This window comes from Glycine max, unplaced genomic scaffold (assembly GCF_000004515.6).
Source record: "Glycine max cultivar Williams 82 unplaced genomic scaffold, Glycine_max_v4.0 scaffold_49, whole genome shotgun sequence".
NCBI classification, from domain to species: domain Eukaryota; kingdom Viridiplantae; phylum Streptophyta; class Magnoliopsida; order Fabales; family Fabaceae; genus Glycine; species Glycine max.
In genome coordinates this window covers 20,500-32,611 of record NW_024464722.1, presented here as the reverse complement: position 1 = coordinate 32,611, position 12,112 = coordinate 20,500, and the positions used below count along the sequence as shown (strand labels likewise).

The 12,112-nt window shown below is 33.6% G+C and overlaps 1 pseudogene; it reads left to right on the top strand.

Annotated features, from left to right (window-relative positions):
* The first annotated feature begins 2,584 nt into the window (after nt 1-2,584).
* Nucleotides 2,585-7,806, top strand: LOC100785794 (B-box zinc finger protein 25-like; annotated as a pseudogene).
* Nucleotides 7,807-12,112: the final 4,306 nt, after the last annotated feature.

Sequence of the window (12,112 nt, the reverse complement as noted above, 5' to 3'; positions counted from 1 at the left end):
TTTAATTAGTAAAGGTTTATGAATAATTAATTCAACCCCCCCTTCTTAATTATTCTGAGGCCACTTGATCCAACAATATCTAGATATTTAACTTTGCATACACACATGACCATTCATCTATAACATCTAAAGCATTATTAACCCAATTTTCTAACAATCATATCTTTCAAGAACATTCCATGGAGGGTTTTAAAAAGATATTTTACACACCTCTTGAAGCAAGTAATTTATGCTTTTGGTTATCCCTCTTCTCATCTACCAATTGCGTTGACAAAAAAAATTTGCTTTTTTTTAGTCTTTGAGCAACCCACTAATACCAAAAGAAATTATTTATTTGTGTGTTTTAAGGAAAAATAATTGTCTATCCTTATATAAGCATTGCACGTAATTTGAAATTATATCTTTTGAGATTTATTTAACAAACCTTTCTTTATTTCTTATTATTATGTCTTTATTTGTTATTTATCTTTAACCAATCTAATATATTATTATACTAACATATTTTCAAAATAAAAATAACAATATAATATATTAAAACAATTTAATCTATTTTTTTCCTTTACTAAAAGATATACTTAAAAAACTTTATCTAAATAATTATTGGATCATTTTTGGGATGCTACATAAAGCGTGAATGCTACGTCAAACATAACTTAGATTGTGTGATAATTGAGCCTCTAGAAAATCATCATTTGAAAAGTATTTAACTTTGACAACTTTAGTAACCATAGCATCTTCATTTGTGGTGAAATTTTTACCCTTCCTCCCTAGCATGGCAAGGTTGAAACCATGGGCATTCCTAAAACTTATCGGATTTCAAAAACTTTTCTGAGAGAATCCAAAAACTTATCGGATTTCAAAAGTAGAACATCCGACAACCCTTGAATATTATCCAACACCACCATCTCTCCCTTGAAGAATCCAGAAGTTGAAACCTTAACCATTTTGTTTATATATGATTCGCCTAACCCACTCGCTTTCAAAATCGACCCGATTTGCCTTATGTATTCTTACACCCAACCAAGACCTTACTCTGCTGCATCTTGAAAAACCTCTCTAGCGACGACAATGTTGACAACAACAGCGATGACGATGAGGAGTTCCTCCTTAGCTTCTTCGTGGCAGCGTTAGTCCATAACTCCACCCACCATGACGTCCTCACGCCAAAGTTGAGGCTCTGCCTCAAAAATATGGCGGATACAGAAACATCGATAGATTTCTTGCTAATGGATCGTTGCTTTTTGAGAAGTATAGGATCAGCTTCATAGTTATAGAAGAGTGACTTGCATTAGAAGAAATTGAAGAGATCTAAGCCGCAATAGAAAATTTTGTTCTCGTTGACGAAGAAGATAGGATTTCTAGCGAGTGAGGGATTGGAAGGAATGTAGCAATCATTGAAGATTGGAATCAGCAATGACACTTTCTTCGACGCGTTCCTTGCCACTCGCAGAGACTTCTTTGGCTTGCATGGTTATGAACCCCACGACTTTGACCACACCGTGTTCCGTGCAATTTGGAATGAAATCATCGCGATCGAAAGGTTTAGTGACATGCGTAGGTCCAACCGCGTTGCGCCCGAGCGCCAGTCAGGGAATCTTGAACTGACTAGAAGATCAGCAACGAGGGCATTGTGGAGGTCTAGCGGGAACATAAACCCGAACTCAGCCTCGACACGTGCAAACTCCGCATCGGAGAGAGCATGCTACACGTGTATGCCTAAGTCGCAAAGGTGGTTTATGACCTTGTTTGCTAAGGAAGCAAATGAGATGATGTTGTTATGGAATTGGATGGATAGGGCTGCAGCTGCTGCTCAGGTTGATAAATAGTGTAAACTGGCTATGTGGGCTAGGTTTAGACTGGCCATCCTCCGGTCCACGTCTACCATTGGCCAATATATGCTTACACATGTTCGTTGACGAATTTTATTAGTTATGTTTCTTTTGTCTATATATATATATAATTAGTGTATTCATATACTTTTGTCTCAAAAATTATCATACACTATTAAATATAATATGTGGTTTTGTTCTTCTTCACTTCCACGTTACATGAAATAAATATGCTCTTCTTATAATACTAGGATGGATCTGAAGTTTATGTTCTTCAAGATGTGTGTGGTTTATTTCATTGTTGTTTTCTTAAGATATATTTATTTACTTTACTAAAGTAAAATTTCTCTATGTGTAGGATTATTAATTAGTACATAGATTTTGGAAGACTTGTGAAAATGGTACTTGTGGAGCTTTTTGGAGTGGCAAACACACATAGATTTCGCATCCCCACCTGCTCTCAATCCTCATCCAGTTACTTCCTTTTTTGTCTTCAATAGTTTCTTCCCACATTAAATACCAATATGTAGTATAGTACTACTTCAAATGTTAACTATGTTCTTCTTCTTCTTTTGTTCTCATCTCTACGCCATGTCCTAATCTTTCTACACCATCGTTCTCCATTTTTGGCTTTAAAAAACCAATGTCTTTTCTAAAGGGTTCTTCAATATTTCCAATATTTCTTGTGGTGAAGAAGTTGTTAGCTAAAAGAAGACCAAGTTTTTGGTGTTGTAGAAGGGAAGAGAAGAATTAACATGAAAAATCAGTGTGATGTGTGTGAGAGAGCTCCGACAATAGTGATTTGTTGCACGAATGAGGCTACTTTGTGTGCCAAATGTGATGTTGAAGTTCATGCTGCAAACAAGCTTGCAAGCAAGCACCAAAGGCTTTTTCTTCAATTTCTATCAAGAAAAATTCCCAAATGTGACATTTACCAAGTATTAAGAACCTCAATTATATTTGTGTGTCTTCTAGTTTTATGACATAAAATCATCTTTGGATTAATTCCCATGCTACTTTTATTTTGAGCTTGTTAGTTGTTTCTAAAAGATATGTTAATGATATTATACCAGTTTACTAAAAGTTTGTGTGTGACTGCCAATAACTTCATTATTTTAAGAACAAGCACCACCAATGGAGTGAGTCTCTCTCTTTTATTTGCCAATTGAATCTATTTAAGCATCAAGTGTAGAATTCTTTTTTGTTTCTTAAAGACATTAATAGTTAAATAGACTTTCTACTAGTGCATGGTGAGAATGTTGCTTGCTATTTTCTACATCCTTGTGAAATGTATTACATAGACACTTGTAGACTGAATTATACCCTTGACAATGGGATCTTGAACTAGTTTAACTCATGAGATTTGGATTATGATATTTCTTGTGTAGTATGAGTTAATGTAGAAGCAAGCTTGATGATGATGAATCAAGTTGATTCAAGTAATTTTGATGATGACATAGATGATGACAAAAACCAAAGAATGATTTCAAGATTCAGTCAAAAAGTTCAAGATCAAGATAAATTTCAAGTTTCATGAGAAGAAATCAAGAAGATTCAAGAATAAAGAGAAGTTTGATTTCAAGATTCAAGAGAAGATGATTTCAAGATTCAAGAGAAGAAATCAAGAAGACTTCACAAGGGAAGTATTGAAAAGATTTTTCAAAAAACAAACATAGCACAATTTTGTTTTTCAAAAGAGTTTTTCTCAAAATTTTCTAAGTTACCAGAGTTTTCACTCTCTGGTAATCGATTACCAGTTTCCTGTAATCGATTACTAGTGGCAAAGTTTGATTTCAAAAGCTTTTAACTGAATTTGCAATGTTCCAATTGATTTCAAAATGGTGTAATCGATTACAAGATATTGGTAATCGATTACCAGTGTATCTGAATGTTGAAATTCAAAATCAATTGTGAAGAGTCATATCCTTTCATAAAAGCTTTGTGTAATCGATTATATGATTATGGTAATCAATTACCAGTGACAAGTTTTGAATAAAAATCAAGAGATATAACTCTTGCAATGGTTTTCAGGTTTTTCTAAAGGTTATAACTTTTCTAATGGTTTTCTTGACCAGACATGAAGAGTCTATAAAAGCAAGACCTTGACTTGCATTTTAAGAACAATTATTGACAACCTTTGCACACAACCTTTCTGATATACTTTTGAATATCTTCTTCTTCTTCTTCCTTTGCCAAAAGCTTTCAAAGTTTTCTGGTTTCCAAACCTTGTTCTTTCACAGAAAACAAAAGTGTGCTATTTATCTTTTTCATTCGCTTCTCCTTTGCCAAAATGAATTCGCCAAGGACTAATCGCCTGAATTCTTTTTGTGTCTCTCTTCTCCATTTTCCAAAAGAACGAAGGACTAACCGCCTGAATTCTTTTGTGTCTCTCTTCTCCTTTGCCAAAAGAATTCGACAAGGACTAACCGCCTGAATTCTTTTTGTGTCTCTCTTCTCCCTTTTCCAAAAGAACAAAGGACTAACCGCCTAAATTCTTTTGTGTCTCCCTTCTCCCTTGTCAAAGAATTCAAAACGACATAGTCTGAGAATTCTTTTGATTATTCCCTTTCCCTTAAACAAAAATTTCAAAGGACTAACCGCCTAAGATATCTTTTGTTTCCCCTTCACAAAGTTTCAAAGGATCAACCGCCTGAGAACTTTGTCTTAACACATTGGAGGGTACATCCTTTGTGGTACAAGTAGACGGTACATCTACTTGGGTTGTTGTAACAGAGAACAAGAGAGGGTACATCTCTTGTGGATCAGTTCAAGTGGTGGGTACATCCACTTGGTTGTTCAAAAAGAACAAGGGAGGGTACATCCCTTATGAATCTTTGCTTGTAAAGGATTTTACAAGGTTGAAAGAAATCTCAAGGACCGCAGGTCGCTTGGGGACTGGATGTAGGCACAGGTTGTTGCCGAACCAGTATAAAATTCTTGTGTTTGTCTTCTTCTTCCCTACACTTTTAATTTCCGCTGTGCACTTTTAATTATCGCTTTTACTTTTGGTTAAGTTTCAATTACTGTTCTTTACTTTCTTAACTTTGTAGTAAAAGCCTAATTAAATCTAGTAACATTAAGAAGGATAGATTTTTAATTAGTCAAGGCACATTAATAATTAATTCAACCCCCCTTCTTAATTATTTCGAGGCCACTTGATCCGACAATTAATACCTTCATTGAAATTGGGGAAAATTGTCTGATGGATATTGTAATAAGTTTAGTATATTTATTGCTCATTTTGTTCTTTCCTTTCTCCTTCATATACCAACAGGACAAGCCACCATTCATATTGTGTTGAAGACAGATCACTCTTCTGTCAAGATTGTGATGAATGAATTCATTTAGCTAGAAGCCTTTCCACAAACCACTAGTGCTATAGAACTTCCATATAGAATGATAGCAAGCTTGTAGCCACTCATGATGGTACTTCTGAACATTATAATTGGGTTTAATGTGGTTGGAAAATGTGAAAAAATTGATTTATCCAAAAGATCTCAGCCTTAAGAAAATTGGTTAGCTAAGTTATTGTTTTCTGAAATCAATCCAATTGGTTTTTCATTGATTCTTTGCAGATCAAGAGATTGATAAGGACAAAAATTACATTGAAGAACTTTTCTTGAACTAATTCTCTATAAATGCTTGTCTTGTGCCTTGTTACTTATTTCGACACAGTGCCTATACATAATCAAACATTCAATTTCGTATGAAAGAACCATCAAGGTAGTAGAGGCTATTTATGTTTACAGAATAGTTAGGCAGCAATAGGTGAATAAATAACTTTGTATTAAACCCTGGGACCTGATTTTAGTTTTTATCTAATTTTTGATAATTTGAAATATACATGTGCACATTATTCTCCAGAGGGGCTAATGATACAAAAATTTGATCATGGCCTTTATGAATAATTAACTAGTTACTTATGGTGTGCCTCTTGCCTTGTAATATTTGTAACTCTTTATTTCTATGTTCAGAAGGAATCTCTACAGTTTGGAGAGCTGGAATGACTTACAGATGTGGGTATTTTTGGTGAACAATTTGCTCAGGAAGCCTTGGTTGTAGCAGAAGTACCTCAGCTTCTAGTTACTCCTAACAATAGCAGTGTTTTACTTCCAGGCTAGGCCAGAACTAAAAATGGAAATTTTCCATTTGATGAGATTCCTTCTTTCTCATTGTGACTGCAAGTGGAAAGCTCCTAATGATTAGGTGAATCTCCAACAACTTAGGACTATTTTGTAATTTAACCTTGTTTTTTTTAGTTTCTTGATTTTAATGATTTTTCAAAGAAATCTTTGAAAATGGGTAATAAAATTAAAGCATGGTGACTTTATTGTGAAAATTAAAATAGAAACATAATTTTTTTTTCTTTTAAACGAAGTAGGCCTTAGATATCTAATGCGTGTGTTTGAATAACCAAGACAAAATTTAGTTTTTTATGATGTGGAAAAGTATAGTGATATACAATGGTTACTTCATTTACTTATAACTAAAATTCTACACATGAACATGGTATTTCTGACTCACATCCAATTTTACATTCATTTGCAAGCTAAACCTTTGTTGAGAAAAGGGAAATGAAACATTGAAGAGTTGCTAGATCTTCAAATCAAATACAATTTGAGTTACACGGATCACATGGCTCGCATGGTTGATGCCACGACTGCCTGTGTTACAAGTGAAGAATCTAGGAGGCCTAGCATAGGTGAGATTGTAGCAATATTGAAAGGTCAAGTGGAGTCTATTCTCTCTAGAAGAAGGAAGTGTAGTTATTTTGGTAATGGATATGTGATTAATTTATTACCATTAGTTACAAGAAACAAATATTGAGATGAAAAGTCACTTGGCTTTGGCAATGCTAGGAGTTCCAGAGTGTGAGGGTGATGATTTTCTCTATGGTCATTCAGAATTATTTGTCATGATTCTCACCATGGTGCAAGAATTACATGTGAATGCTTTCAAGTTGTTAGTAGAAATAAAAGCTCAGAGGAATACACTTTTTGTTTGTACATTTCTTTTCTTTACCTTCCCCTTACCCAAAGGGGTAAAGTGTAATATATTTTCCTGAGTTTAATTCCCACACACCCTATCAATTAGAAATCATTTTAAATATGATTTTTTAAAATAATTATTATAAAAATTAACAACTTTTAATTACGTGGTAAATAAAAATTTTAAAAAATAAAAAAATAAAATACAAGATTGATTTCTAAAAATCGTCTCAGAAAGTGTACATTTTAAGACGGTTTAAGAAAATTGTCTTAGAATCATCAATTTTTTAAAATTTTTAAAATGAAAAAGATATTTTAAGACAGTTGCTATGCAAGTGATGTAGAAATCTATTTATAAGACGATTTAAAAACTGTCGTGGAAAGTCGATACTTTCCACAACGGTGGTTTCGAAAATAGTTGAAAACAATTGTGGAAAATGTCAAATAATCAATGTAGAATTTTTTTTTTGTAGTAGTGTTAACTAAGTTTGTGATCTAAACCATTTAACTTAACTTGTGCCTTGTTACTTATTTCGACACAGTGCCTATACATAATCAAACATTCAATTTCGTATGAAAGAACCATCAAGGTAGTAGAGGCTATTTATGTTTACAGAATAGTTAGGCAGCAATAGGTGAATAAATAACTTTGTATTAAACCCTGGGACCTGATTTTAGTTTTTATCTAATTTTTGATAATTTGAAATATACATGTGCACATTATTCTCCAGAGGGGCTAATGATACAAAAAATTTGATCATGGCCTTTATGAATAATTAACTAGTTACTTATGGTGTGCCTCTTGCCTTGTAATATTTGTAACTCTTTATTTCTATGTTCAGAAGGAATCTCTACAGTTTGGAGAGCTGGAATGACTTACAGATGTGGGTATTTTTGGTGAACAATTTGCTCAGGAAGCCTTGGTTGTAGCAGAAGTACCTCAGCTTCTAGTTACTCCTAACAATAGCAGTGTTTTACTTCCAGGCTAGGCCAGAACTAAAAATGGAAATTTTCCATTTGATGAGATTCCTTCTTTCTCATTGTGACTGCAAGTGGAAAGCTCCTAATGATTAGGTGAATCTCCAACAACTTAGGACTATTTTGTAATTTAACCTTGTTTTTTTTAGTTTCTTGATTTTAATGATTTTTCAAAGAAATCTTTGAAAATGGGTAATAAAATTAAAGCATGGTGACTTTATTGTGAAAATTAAAATAGAAACATAATTTTTTTTCTTTTAAACGAAGTAGGCCTTAGATATCTAATGCGTGTGTTTGAATAACCAAGACAAAATTTAGTTTTTTATGATGTGGAAAAGTATAGTGATATACAATGGTTACTTCATTTACTTATAACTAAAATTCTACACATGAACATGGTATTTCTGACTCACATCCAATTTTACATTCATTTGCAAGCTAAACCTTTGTTGAGAAAAGGGAAATGAAACATTGAAGAGTTGCTAGATCTTCAAATCAAATACAATTTGAGTTACACGGATCACATGGCTCGCATGGTTGATGCCACGACTGCCTGTGTTACAAGTGAAGAATCTAGGAGGCCTAGCATAGGTGAGATTGTAGCAATATTGAAAGGTCAAGTGGAGTCTATTCTCTCTAGAAGAAGGAAGTGTAGTTATTTTGGTAATGGATATGTGATTAATTTATTACCATTAGTTACAAGAAACAAATATTGAGATGAAAAGTCACTTGGCTTTGGCAATGCTAGGAGTTCCAGAGTGTGAGGGTGATGATTTTCTCTATGGTCATTCAGAATTATTTGTCATGATTCTCACCATGGTGCAAGAATTACATGTGAATGCTTTCAAGTTGTTAGTAGAAATAAAAGCTCAGAGGAATACACTTTTTGTTTGTACATTTCTTTTCTTTACCTTCCCCTTACCCAAAGGGGTAAAGTGTAATATATTTTCCTGAGTTTAATTCCCACACACCCTATCAATTAGAAATCATTTTAAATATGATTTTTTAAAATAATTATTATAAAAATTAACAACTTTTAATTACGTGGTAAATAAAAATTTTAAAAAATAAAAAAATAAAATACAAGATTGATTTCTAAAAATCGTCTCAGAAAGTGTACATTTTAAGACGGTTTAAGAAAATTGTCTTAGAATCATCAATTTTTTAAAATTTTTAAAATGAAAAAGATATTTTAAGACAGTTGCTATGCAAGTGATGTAGAAATCTATTTATAAGACGATTTAAAAACTGTCGTGGAAAGTCGATACTTTCCACAACGGTGGTTTCGAAAATAGTTGAAAACAATTGTGGAAAATGTCAAATAATCAATGTAGAATTTTTTTTTTGTAGTAGTGTTAACTAAGTTTGTGATCTAAACCATTTAACTTAATGAACATTATCCTATATTCAGTCAAAATTAATATAAACATGATTAACATTAGTAAAGTTAAATTCACCATTCTTAATTACCTATGTCCTTCATATTTAATTAATTTAAATTTTATTTAAAATATAGACGACATACAAGTGCATAGGATTGAATAATCCACACCTCCTCAATCAACACAAATAAACTCATCAATTATCAAATGACAAGTATGGAAAGGACTTGATGCATTACCCAGTCCAAACTGATCATGAACAAAAGCAAAAGAAAATTTAAACGAACAAAGAACATAAAGAAAAAGAACACAATCCAGCACATCACACACACATGACAATGGAGGGTGAAGAAGTTTTGCTTTTTCTTTCATTGTTTCCTTGTTTTTTTTATTAATCATAGGTTTGCTTCATGCTCAAAGGCTTGTTGAAGCTAGTAATGTTGGGATGGCCTCGTGGCATACATAGATTAGCCAACCAATTCTACACTTCTAATCATATGATCCACTAGCCTTCCATAACTAGATATTCCTCTTACGGAATGTGTAGAGGTACCGGTGGAGTTAGAGACTTGGGATGCAGAAAGCAAAGAGACTTTATGCCTATGGAAAACCTTGTGGAAAAGAAAGAAATCACTCAGTTCAGTAAAGACGTGAAAATTGTAAATTACTAAACTTGTAAAACTAAAACCACATCAAAAACATGAAACTGAAACACAAGTAGTTGGAAAACGTATTTGGATGCATACGGTTTTACAAAAGGAAACAAGTTAAGCAGATGAATAACATAAAGTAACATGTTCAAAGTATTATGCAAATAATGCAAAAACTGTGTCCCTATGTCACATCTTATTAGAGCATTGTGTTCCCGCGTCTTCTAGCATGAGGTTCTTCATAGCTATCCACCTAACCATCTACTCCCACGAACACAAAGTTCGAGGATCCAAACACAAACAACACACAGGGAGTGAGTTATCACATTCATAACTAATAGAAAGAAACGAAAAAACATAAATATACATATCATATAAATGAAATATAGCTTACTTAAGTACAACTCATGTCATTCTACCACTTATCAAGTGACATCACATCTCAACAACACACGTCTCACACATTTTCACATCATTCACACACTTGAGAATCAAAACATGATATATCACTCAACCAATCAATATCGATCAATACACAAACATTATGCAACAAATATACAATGACTCAATCCTATATGCAATGTGGTACCATGTCAATAAAAAATCACGTTGGGCGCTTAAGAGTACATGACAAGACATACCACACACTCGTAAGTCAGGTCACTCACACTAGATAAAATCATAGAGAGACTAGTCAGGGTTACTCTATTTTGCTAGAACGCTCCAACAATATGGGATCAACATAGGCTTTAAGGAACATTCAAACCGAGTGTATTTACCCCCAAGGCCTACACTCTGAATCGTCCGTCAAGGTCTCTCCCTCCTTATTCAGGTCGAACCCAAAAAAACATTTTAGCATGAAGACTTTATCTATGAATTGTACAAAGCATATGTCTCCTTAATTGTTTTCAAAATAATTTTAACTTGTCACACCTCAAAGTGATTAAACTCGTCGGGTTCCCATAGTAGATCCCATCACAATACTCATCGCACATTAACTCATCGCCCTTAAAGGGTCTTACAGTTATGTGATTGTATGATTCATAGCTCACAACTCAATGTACATAACATCTCAATACACACGTGTGATCTCACAATTTAGCGCATACTCAACTTGTCACTTACACATATTATATTACTTTTATAATCTCAAGGCAGTAATAATATCAATATGTTCTATTCACATGATTAAACCCCTGAAACAATTTCACATAATCATATAGGAAGAATCACAATACAGTAAACATCTCAAAATAAATCCCAATTTGATCCTCTAAGGATCCCTAAACATGTTCATTCTAACCCCAATTGCGATAAACTCACACCTTACCTCTAAGCGGGCTCACGTGTGTATGGAAAAACAGAAAATAATAAACAATATCCACCTTTGCAAAGACATGCATTTGTCAAATGGTGGACTGAGTTTGATACTTCAAAGGCGGCTCCTGACCAAGTCAAGAACTGGTTTCAGAGTCACCCTGAATTTCTCAAACCAACTGACCCAGTAACATCGCTGTTTTTGAACCAAAAATCACAACTTGCAGCGTTTCTGGCAAGCTCCAAATCCAAGGAGAGTCTTGCAAAGAATCTCAAGGAAGTTCTCCAGATGCTTCAACAAGAAGAAGAGGAAGAATCTTCAAAAGAAGGAAGTTGAATCTTCTGAAGATTTTGATGATCAAGATGATGATCCCTTTTACCAGAATGAGAATGATTGTTTTGGCATCTCACTTGAAGAAGATTAATTAGTTGTAATGATAGATTAAGCATTATAACTAATGTCATTATATTTTCCGGTACATGTTACCGTCACTGTAGCTTATCATTGTAATAGTTTCGGTAGATGTTACCGATACTGTAGAAACAATTATTTTTGTGTCTATTTAAGGAATCCTCGTCATTGTTGTGTGGTACCCTTTTCATTTCAGACACTTTGAGGTTTCAGGAAGAGGTGCTCTGTGAAAGAAATTTTTTTGTAAGTGCTTCTTTCAATTTCAATTTTCTTATTCATCTCCCTCTCCCTCTTTTACCGATCCTGTGAGGTTCTACCGCCGCTTCGATTTCTATTTTGCGAAAACCTGGGGTTTGTAAGCCGATCTTCGGTGTGCCCTTGATAATTGTTTTATAAAACTTTACATAAGCATACATTTATCATCCTGCATTCTTCCTAGTAGTCCGTTTGATCTTATTCCGCTGATCTATGATATATATATATATATATATATATATATATATATATACTAACAATCACAAGTGTGCACGGGTTTCGTCCCAGAATCCCAACTTAA